This window comes from Amblyomma maculatum, chromosome 2 (assembly GCF_055883805.1).
Source record: "Amblyomma maculatum isolate TAMU_Amacu chromosome 2, ASM5588380v1, whole genome shotgun sequence".
NCBI lineage: Eukaryota > Metazoa > Arthropoda > Arachnida > Ixodida > Ixodidae > Amblyomma > Amblyomma maculatum.
In genome coordinates, this window is record NC_139345.1 from 105298023 (window position 1) to 105307007 (window position 8985).

An 8985-nucleotide genomic window follows, 5' to 3' on the forward strand; every position below is an offset into this window, starting at 1 on the left:
TAAGTCATCCTGTAAGATAATGTGGTCACGAGGGCTTTTAATGGGACGGTAAATGACACAATCGTCTGCAAACAAACGAATACTAGAGGAAATGTTATAATGTAGGTCATTTATGTACATGAGAAAAAGAATCGGTCCTAAGACGCTTATGGGATGTACCAAGGATGACCACACTCAAGGCCCACAGAAGCCTAACGATGGAGCTGCGTTGGAGACACTCAACAAGATAGGAAAGGCAGGGAACAGCATATGTGCTCAGCCTCCTTCGAAGACCATCAATAGTGAAACTTCTGCAAAGAATATGCGAGGGCAAGACGCCGTAACAGTGGTTCCAGCTGACATGCCGACCTCTGTAGACCCTACAAAAGAATGTGAGGTACAAAGCGAAGAGCTTGTTTCCGGTATTATACACAAACAAAAAAACTGAGTCAGGCAATGCTACAAGCCCTTGTGCAGTGCATAAGGTCAACGGAGAAAGAGAACGAACCATCGAACAGCTTGAAAAAGCGGCGGACACTCTTTCACAGGCACAGAAAAAAAAAAAGAAAGACCACTGTACAGAAAAAGAACGCAACGGAAACCGCCCTGCACGGCGGGCACCAAGATGACTGAGAGCGAGTAGGAGTTTTACGAAGCGAGCCTCACGCCAGACGTACGGCGGGAACTGCATGGAACCATCAGTGATCTGGGCAACGAGACTATCACTCTTCCAGAAAACGCGGAACAGATCAGTGAACCCTTTTCTCTTTCAAAGTAGCACGTCCCTTGGAAAGTGCAACTGTTGTCACGTCTGATACTAGAAAGGACGATGCGCTTGTCTCCGTCCAACAGAACCGGAACCTCTGGGCATCGTGAAACATTGACGAGGGCCCATGGCTACGATGAAGCTCAAGAATATCAGCGATGATCTGATATCTCGGACAGATAGAAACACTAAGGGGACCACGACGCGAAACTGTAGCTGGACTAGCACTATGAACTTCTGGTCTAGAGCTGTTACGTCAGCAACTTGACACAATCCATCAATCGCAGGTCGTCATCATAGGGGATGCCATAGGCTGTGGAAACGTACCCAGATGCCACAGTATACACTGGACTCCTAGATTACCCGAGGTATTGATGTGTTATGGCCACTCAACCCAACGAATCAGCGCAGTCTGTTGCTGGCCATATATAGCAGAAGAATACTCGGAAGAACGTGAACATAGAGTGTGGGATACACTGTACGATTCGAATCTGTGCAGCCACCCCTCCTTGTTCTCCACTGTTGGTGTCCTGTTGTGGAAGATGGAAACCTGTCTTCTTAGAGCATCTCATGTCATCATTGACGAAGTTCACGAGCGAGAAGTTAGTGTGGTCATCGGAGGCCATTGAGGTGACACTGTTCCAGCTTTCAGCTACGACACCTCAGGGCGCGAAGCGTATTGCAGATTCGCGCAAGAATACGCAAATGGAACGAGGTTTTGGAGGGAAGGGCGCGCGGTAGAGATTGAGCGCCATGTTTTGACCGCCGGGGCAAAATCCGGATATTAAAATCAGCTAGTGGCGGCCTGGTAGCCTGCCCTCCTTCTACTATACATGCATCCAATTAACACGATCTTCTGCCTCACCTAATACCAGCGAACTTGTCTGAACCATTCACCTAATTTTCAGCCGCATGCTATGTTCGTCTTCTCTTGGAATCCGGTCAAGTAACTCTTAGCCACGATCGGTTACTTTGCCTTACGTTGCATGCATGTCCTGCCATTGCCAATTCCTTCTTGATTTCCATTAGAATGTAATTAACTCGCGTTTACTCTCTGATCCACCCTCCTTCCTCCATGTCTCACTGCACATATATGGAAACATGTTCGCCTCAATATTTTTTATATCAGTATATCGTAAAAACCAAAATAACTAAAGAGTGGCGCTCACATTTCTTATAGCCGAGTATCAGTATCGTCGGCCAATTTTTCCCCCATTTATTTTTCTGTTTTCTTTTCATCATACGCTTGTTTGCAATTTTGTTATTTTAAATTTCCTCTGGGGTACACTATCCCACTGTTACCTGTCTACTGTCTCTCTGACTTTTAGACGCCTAATCTGAAAGGCTTAAAAAGTGCCTTTTTGAGCAAAAAATTAACAGCTAGCATAATGTGTTTCCACAATAAATGTCGCAAGTGGCACCAGTGAGAAGTGAGAGGGGGGGGGGGGGGGGGAATTGATTGTTGCAATTTCCTTCGGGCCTAACTGCGCAAAACGTGCTAAAGGAACGAAACAGGGATGATTCGTTCCGTAGCCTGTTGAACTTTAAGGCAGCGCTGTCGGCCAAAGTCGTAGCCCTGCACCGAAAGGCCAGTTAAGGACTGCTATCGCTTTCTCCGGCGTCGGGCTCTTAAATCCTGATGTCTGTGCCATAAATAAGGTCTTGGGACCCTCGAAGTGACTGCGTTGTTACCGGCGATGACATTATAATGAACAACTATCACACATCACATATGCACGCTGCCACGTCATGCTGGTTTTTTTTTTTCCTTTATTTGTTCCTCATACAGTGTCTAAGAAGAGGCCAAGGCTAAGGACTAAAATCCTGACGAGGCATTGGCCCCTTTCACAAGTTTTTGCATCAAGAACAGGACTAAAGACAACACTTCGGTCACCACCACAGTTCGGTTTTCACCAATAGGCGCACTTTTAATCGGCATGCAATGCTGTGCTTAGAATATAAGACTAAACGCAACATTTTGCTACTGAAACTCATCAATTAAAGTCAGCTTGGTCGAGAAAGGCCAGCCGTCGCGGCAGTAGAGTGTCTTCATGTTTTTGCGAATATTGCTCTTTTTAATATATCCGCAATATGTATAAAACGACGCGCGCGCGCGTGTGTGTGTGTGTGTGTGTGTGTGTGTGTGTGTGTGTGTGTGTGTGTGTGTGTGTGTGTGTGTGTGTGTGTGTGTGTGTGTGTGTGTGTGTGTGTGTGTGTGTGTGTGTGTGTGTGTGCGTGCGTGCGTGCGTGTGTGCGTGTGTGCGTGCGTGTGTGCGTGTGTGCGTGTGTGTGTGTGTGTGCGTGCGTGTGCGTGTGCGTGTGCGTGTGCGCGCGCGTGCGCGCGCGTGTGTGCGTGTGTGTGTGTGTGTGTGTGTGTGTGTGTGTGTGTGTGTGTGTGTGTGTGTGTGTGTGTGTGTGTGTGTGTGTGTGTGTGTGTGTGTGTGTGTGCGTGTGTGTGTGTGTGTGTGTGTGTGTGTGTGTGTGTGTGTGTGTGTGTGTGTGTGTGTGTGTGCGTGTGTGTGGAGAGAGAGAGAGAGAGCAAGTGAGCGGAGTGGTGTCGGTGCTTTTAAAATTTTAAAATGTTTCAGCTATACTTGCTATAAATGCACAAGGCCAACCGTGACAAGGCAAGCATGCTATCGAGCAAGCGGAGTGATGTCGGTGATTTTAAAAAGTTTCGGCTACACTTGCTATAAATTTACAGCGCCCACCGGGACATAACTGCGTCAGTAGCAGTTCTTTTAGGAGAACGGCTGATTGGGCGAGTTGGTTAACCATGATGGACAGTAATATAAGTGCGCAGCAAAGACTAGACAAAGAGGAGAAGTGGACAAAGACGGCGCAGTTTGAAATCTTGCCATGTAGTGCAGCGGTGGAAAATGGGAGTGTCAGAGGCTTAATAAATGACTTCAAAGCTTCCAATGCAAGAACAAGGAGCAAAACTAGCCAGCAAGTCCACTCTCTTCGGTGGTCGCAATGGCTCCGCCTCGCACACCCTCAAAGGGCAACCCTTAGTCGAATGACACCGCATGTATAGTACTCGTCCTTTTGTTGAAGAGGTGCAGCTCTTCGTAAGTCTTCCTCTTTTTGTGTACTATTCTTTTTCCTTGAAAGTCAAGTGCCTCCTTCTCCTTTGTCGGCGACAACTCGGCACTTCGATCGAGCACTTTCGAGTGGTCGCTTCCTCGGCGATACTACCTGCGGCACCGGCACTAGGGCGGTCCCTTTCAGCGTCCCAGCCAAAGGGACCGCGGCAGCGCTGGCCTTTGTTGTCCGTTTTGTGCCGCTATCGGCGAGAAACAAACGGTCCACTCCGAAGGCGCATGCAATGGCCAGCTCGAACCTTTTGTCGCAATCACCAGTGCGCGTCCCTCACTCGCTCTCCGTCTGTCTTGCCGACATCATCCGGCTTATCCTCCTCGCTCGCAACTCTATTGAACGTGGTCACCTTAATCTTTGTTATTCTAACATCTCTCTCTCCCTTCCTTCCCTTATTTCTGCAGTGGGTGCTCTGACGAATCCGTAGCCTTCCTTTTCACCGGCGCTTTGTGCGTCGTAAGAGGCCGCCCGATTGTTTTCTCCCGAAGCGGCCAAAGCTATCGTCACTTCTCTGACTGATAGCTTTCCGTAGCCCCACGGGCCGCCGCCTTCACCTCTGTTTTCCATTGTGAGCATGCGCCCATATCGCGGCCCGATAACCGAACGGAAGAAGAGGATGATTCGAGCTTCGAGCGGTGTTTCGGCGGCAGCGTCCTTTTTTTCTTCTACGACGCTTAATCTACACCGCCGCCGGCAGCTTGCACAGTGTGGGGGCTCTTTTTCAGAGCCGCCGAACACTCCAGAGCAAGCGTTGTTGTTCTTACGCCAGTGTGCCCTTTCTTTCTTTTTTTTTTTTTTTTTTGCTCATCTGTGCGGCGTTGCTGCAACGACGGCACTCGAGCCCACCTTTTAGCGTCCTTACCGCCCTGTCGATTGTTTCGAGTGCGCGGTTCCTTTATGCCTGCTATCAATGCACCTTTGTTCGAAGCCGCGACCAACGGTCAGGCGGAAGAAGCAACGGTTGACTTCGCTTCTGAAGTTTTTGTCCGTTGACAGTTTGCGCAGAATCTCTTCTTTTACACGTGTAATTTGGTAACGCTAGGGCTTGATCTTGCAGGACATGAGTATAGCATTTTTAATGTGGAAAATGTAGAGTAAAATGCCGCAGTCTCTAAGCTGCCCTGTTTGAAGTGATCCAATTTGACCATTCCATCAAATCGGCTCGCCATTTTGGTCCGACATTGTCATGCCCACTCAATATATGATGTGTGAGTTGAGACTTTCTGTGCATTACACCTCTTCTAACAACTAGGTGTATTTTATAAGTGCAACAAGAAGTTTTGGTTTACCTGCGTTTAACAGGAGTAGAGGAGAATATTAGGGCGACACCAAAGCTGACGCTGTCCTGTGCACTGCTCTCACAGCGTACTGCTTTGTACCATTTTTGCGCAGTCTGTTGGGGCAGTGACGTACATAATTATACATTACAAATAATATAATTATAATATAACTATATATTATACTATACTATATTATAATACAATTCTCTGCTCGTTTCGCAGCCCCTGTAAACACCTCATCTGGTTCGCAAACCAAAGGTAGTGGAATCGACTCCCACAGTTTTGCTAACTAAAAATCAATCTCTCTGAAAAGATATCATTTTGAGACATACGGCAACGTTTAATTCAGACTGCGAGTCATGATTAATTACTGTCATTCCGTACGTGACGTCACGTTTAAACTGGGTGTCGAGGGGTTTTTGAAATTTGCACGCGGGGCATGCGTCTGTGGCGTCATCAGGGCGACGACGCCGGCTTTTCTGCGGCACGGGGTACCCCAGTACAGATATCTGGCTGGACAAGGTGGTAGGAATACATAGCTAACAATAGCGCAGAAACACAGACCCAGAAGACAGGATAGAAGAAAGCGGGAAAATAGGGAGCGCTTGTGTCCCTACGCTCCCACTTCTTTCTCCTTCCTTCCTTCCTTTCCTTCTTTTTTTAATTCCTTCTTTCATTTTTTCCTTCCTTCCTTCCTTCCTTCCTTCCTTCCTTCCTTCCTTCCTTCCTTCCTTCCTTCCTTCCTTCCTTCCTTCCTTCCTTTATTTATTTATTTATTTATTCAGTATTTCTGCGCTCTTGTTAGCTATGTACAGGGTTGTCCGCTCTTACAGGTAAACACTTGCTCTCTTCGAAGCGCCGTTGCCTCCAAAATGGCCGCGCGCCGAGGGATAATGGCACACGTTTTGAGGGCCCTGAATCGCTGGAGGTCATGCTTCAAACTGGCTGTCATTTCAATGCGATGCGGAACCGGGTAGGAAGTATTGGTGCTCTGAAAAAGGCGGTCCCGCGCTCGCGTGTTCACCCTAAGATTGGACGAATCTGTAACCCTATCGCACAAACAGTCAGCGCGGTCAGCCAGGCCAAGCAGGTTCTCGCTCTCATAGATGGCACTGTGGCATGTTGGCAATTCTCATATGCTTCTTCACACAAGGAACGGTTTCTTAGTTTATTCAACGAGTTATTCTTATTTGCTAGTTCCATCACAAGTTACCTGCACGATGCTAATGAAGGAAACTAGCACGGCATGATACGATGTCTGCTAAGCTTCGCAGTAATAAGTTCTGCGACCAGGAATAATTGCCCATCGTCCGCTTTCGTATACCCCTGCCTTGTGAAGCGTGTCGATTATATATGGAGAGATTTGCAGCGGAGACGGTGAAGTGCATGCTTTGTGCTGTGGAAATAATGTTGGTTTTTCGAGCATCTTTGGACGCACGAAAGACAACAATTTATCCGCAACGCGCCACATTAATCAGCAATGATCTTCCTGGCTCAATTGCATTATCAACCGACCTTTCTTCATTCCATGAGCACGCGCTAAGCTTGTACTGCTGTCATCATTGCTACCATGCTAGTCTTCTTTCCGTTGGAATTCTGTTACGTTTTGCAATCTTGTACTTGTTGTTCACTCGCCTATTGTTATCGACATTTACTTGATACTGTATATCCCTTCTTACACAATGCTCTCTGGGGCCTGTATGGTTCGACAAATAAATAAATTAAAAGCAGCAAATGCTGAAAAATTTTTCATTCATCGCGGACTGCCGCATTGAAATGTCAGCGGAATTATTTGAGGCACCACGGAAGTTCAAACAGTCTGCCTTGGTTTTTGCCACAAAGTGTCACCGCGAAGCTTTCAGTAAAACCACGGCAATAATTCTAGTTTACAACACATACATGCTCTACACCACGGGAGTCTTGTGTTCATTTACGCGGTGAACCATGAGAAAGCTGCGGTGCCTGACGTGTAAGAAACAAGAAACTTTTTTTTTTTTTTTTTTTTTTTGAGCTTCAACTCTCTTTGAACCAAGTTTCACGAGCGTTAGCTGTCGGCCATTTCGCGGCGAGGAGGAAAAAAGCCTCGAACCGGACCGCGCCGCGCCGCTCATCCTCTGGCATGTGGGGACGCGATGATGGCAGCGGGGGCGCCAGGCCTAGAGAGCGCATGCGCACAAAGTGTATTGAATAGCCGAAATGTGTCTAAGCTGGTTATCTGATGCGAGCGATGCGCTATCTTTGCCGCATTTTTTTATATTTTCTACACATTTTCATCCCCATCCTTGTACTTCCTTTTTTTATTCCCCTATCTCCTTCCTTTTCCTGATCGTCCCATCTCCACCGGAAGCAAGGAGCACCGCGGCGAGCAAAATGTTTTTCTTTACTCTGTTGCTCGAATTAGCAACATAACAGAAGATAAAAAGATTAACAGCGGTGGTATGCGCGCATGTAGTCGTATACGCTGTTACAGTTGCAAATCCTGCAATTGGACGAAGATGAGCGGCCTTTGAATTTCTAGCAACAAGCGAAAATGTTTCGCTTTGGCAGCCTTTCGTGTGATTTCCGAACACTGTTTCTAGAGAAGGGACAGGAAAAACTGAATACCAGTGCAACAAGGGCAGCCTTTGGGCAACAAGCGGATGATATTCTTTGCAGCAAATATTTACGAGATGCCGCCTGGAATAGAAAATAATATTTCGATGCAGTCATCTGGGGTTTATGAAAGTATGAAAGAACATGCCCCACTTGAAGACAGCGATGCCTGACAAATTTATTGTCAACTTATTTAGGGAAATAGCGCTACAGCATCTTTATTTTTTTAAACACGCATCTCGTAAGCTTTTGATGCCGATAATAAATGGGAATATATGGTGATGGGAACAACAGCAATTTCTTGAAGTAAGCAAACCTTGCGACCACAAATGGGCTATATATTTGTTAATAAAAGCAACTTTCGCTGAAGTCATTATGGGACATAATTTAAGGTCACTATTCTATAAGTATCAATTGTCCATTTTCTCTTTCATCTGGATGCCAGCATGACGGCAGCATCAGACAAACGTAGCTAGCGGCCAGGCAAAGAAATTGCAGGACAGCAGCTCCCGCCGTCGACAACAGTCATCGCCACTCCCCGAACATACCGGCAGACCGGTGGTTAAGTCATGTAGGCAATGCTGAAATCAGAGTAGTGGACCCAACAAAAGTAGCCAAGGGCAGAGTAAATGGATCCGAAATGGATAATTGATCCTTAATGATAGAACCCCAGTGGAGGTTTGAGAACTCCCGCAGTAAACAGTATATGAATGATCAGCTGACCCAACAAATGTAGCGCGATTAGCATTACTGCTAAACAGGACCTGAAACGGCTACATTCGCTTGCTTTCATTGCTCAAATTGCTACGGTAGCCCATCTCGAGAAATCATTTAAGGATAAAAAGTACATCGAAAACTGCCCTGACTTTTGCTTCACCATGCACCCTCGCGGCCAGTATAGTGCGCCACCGCCTCTCTGTGCAACATAGTTACACACCAACTGTAATCCGGCTTGTATTTCAGCCGGCCCGATCCGGAGCATAAATTTTGGTCATTTCTAACCGAATGGCTTGACGGCTGCTGAAAAACTATTTTTCTTTCAGCCAGGTACTTTCAGAAAGCAAAAATTTGCATGCGAAAGCTGCGAAATTCTGATGTGCCCTACTTGTCGCCTGTTCCGCGGATGGGACCGCACGTAACAGCATGGCGGTTGTTCTCAACTTGGCCGCTAGATGGCGCCAAATACATAAAATGGCAGCCCCCATGATAAAAGATGGCCATGTTACTGCACATCGCGAGATGAAATAAATAACATGCGACGCAGGAGAA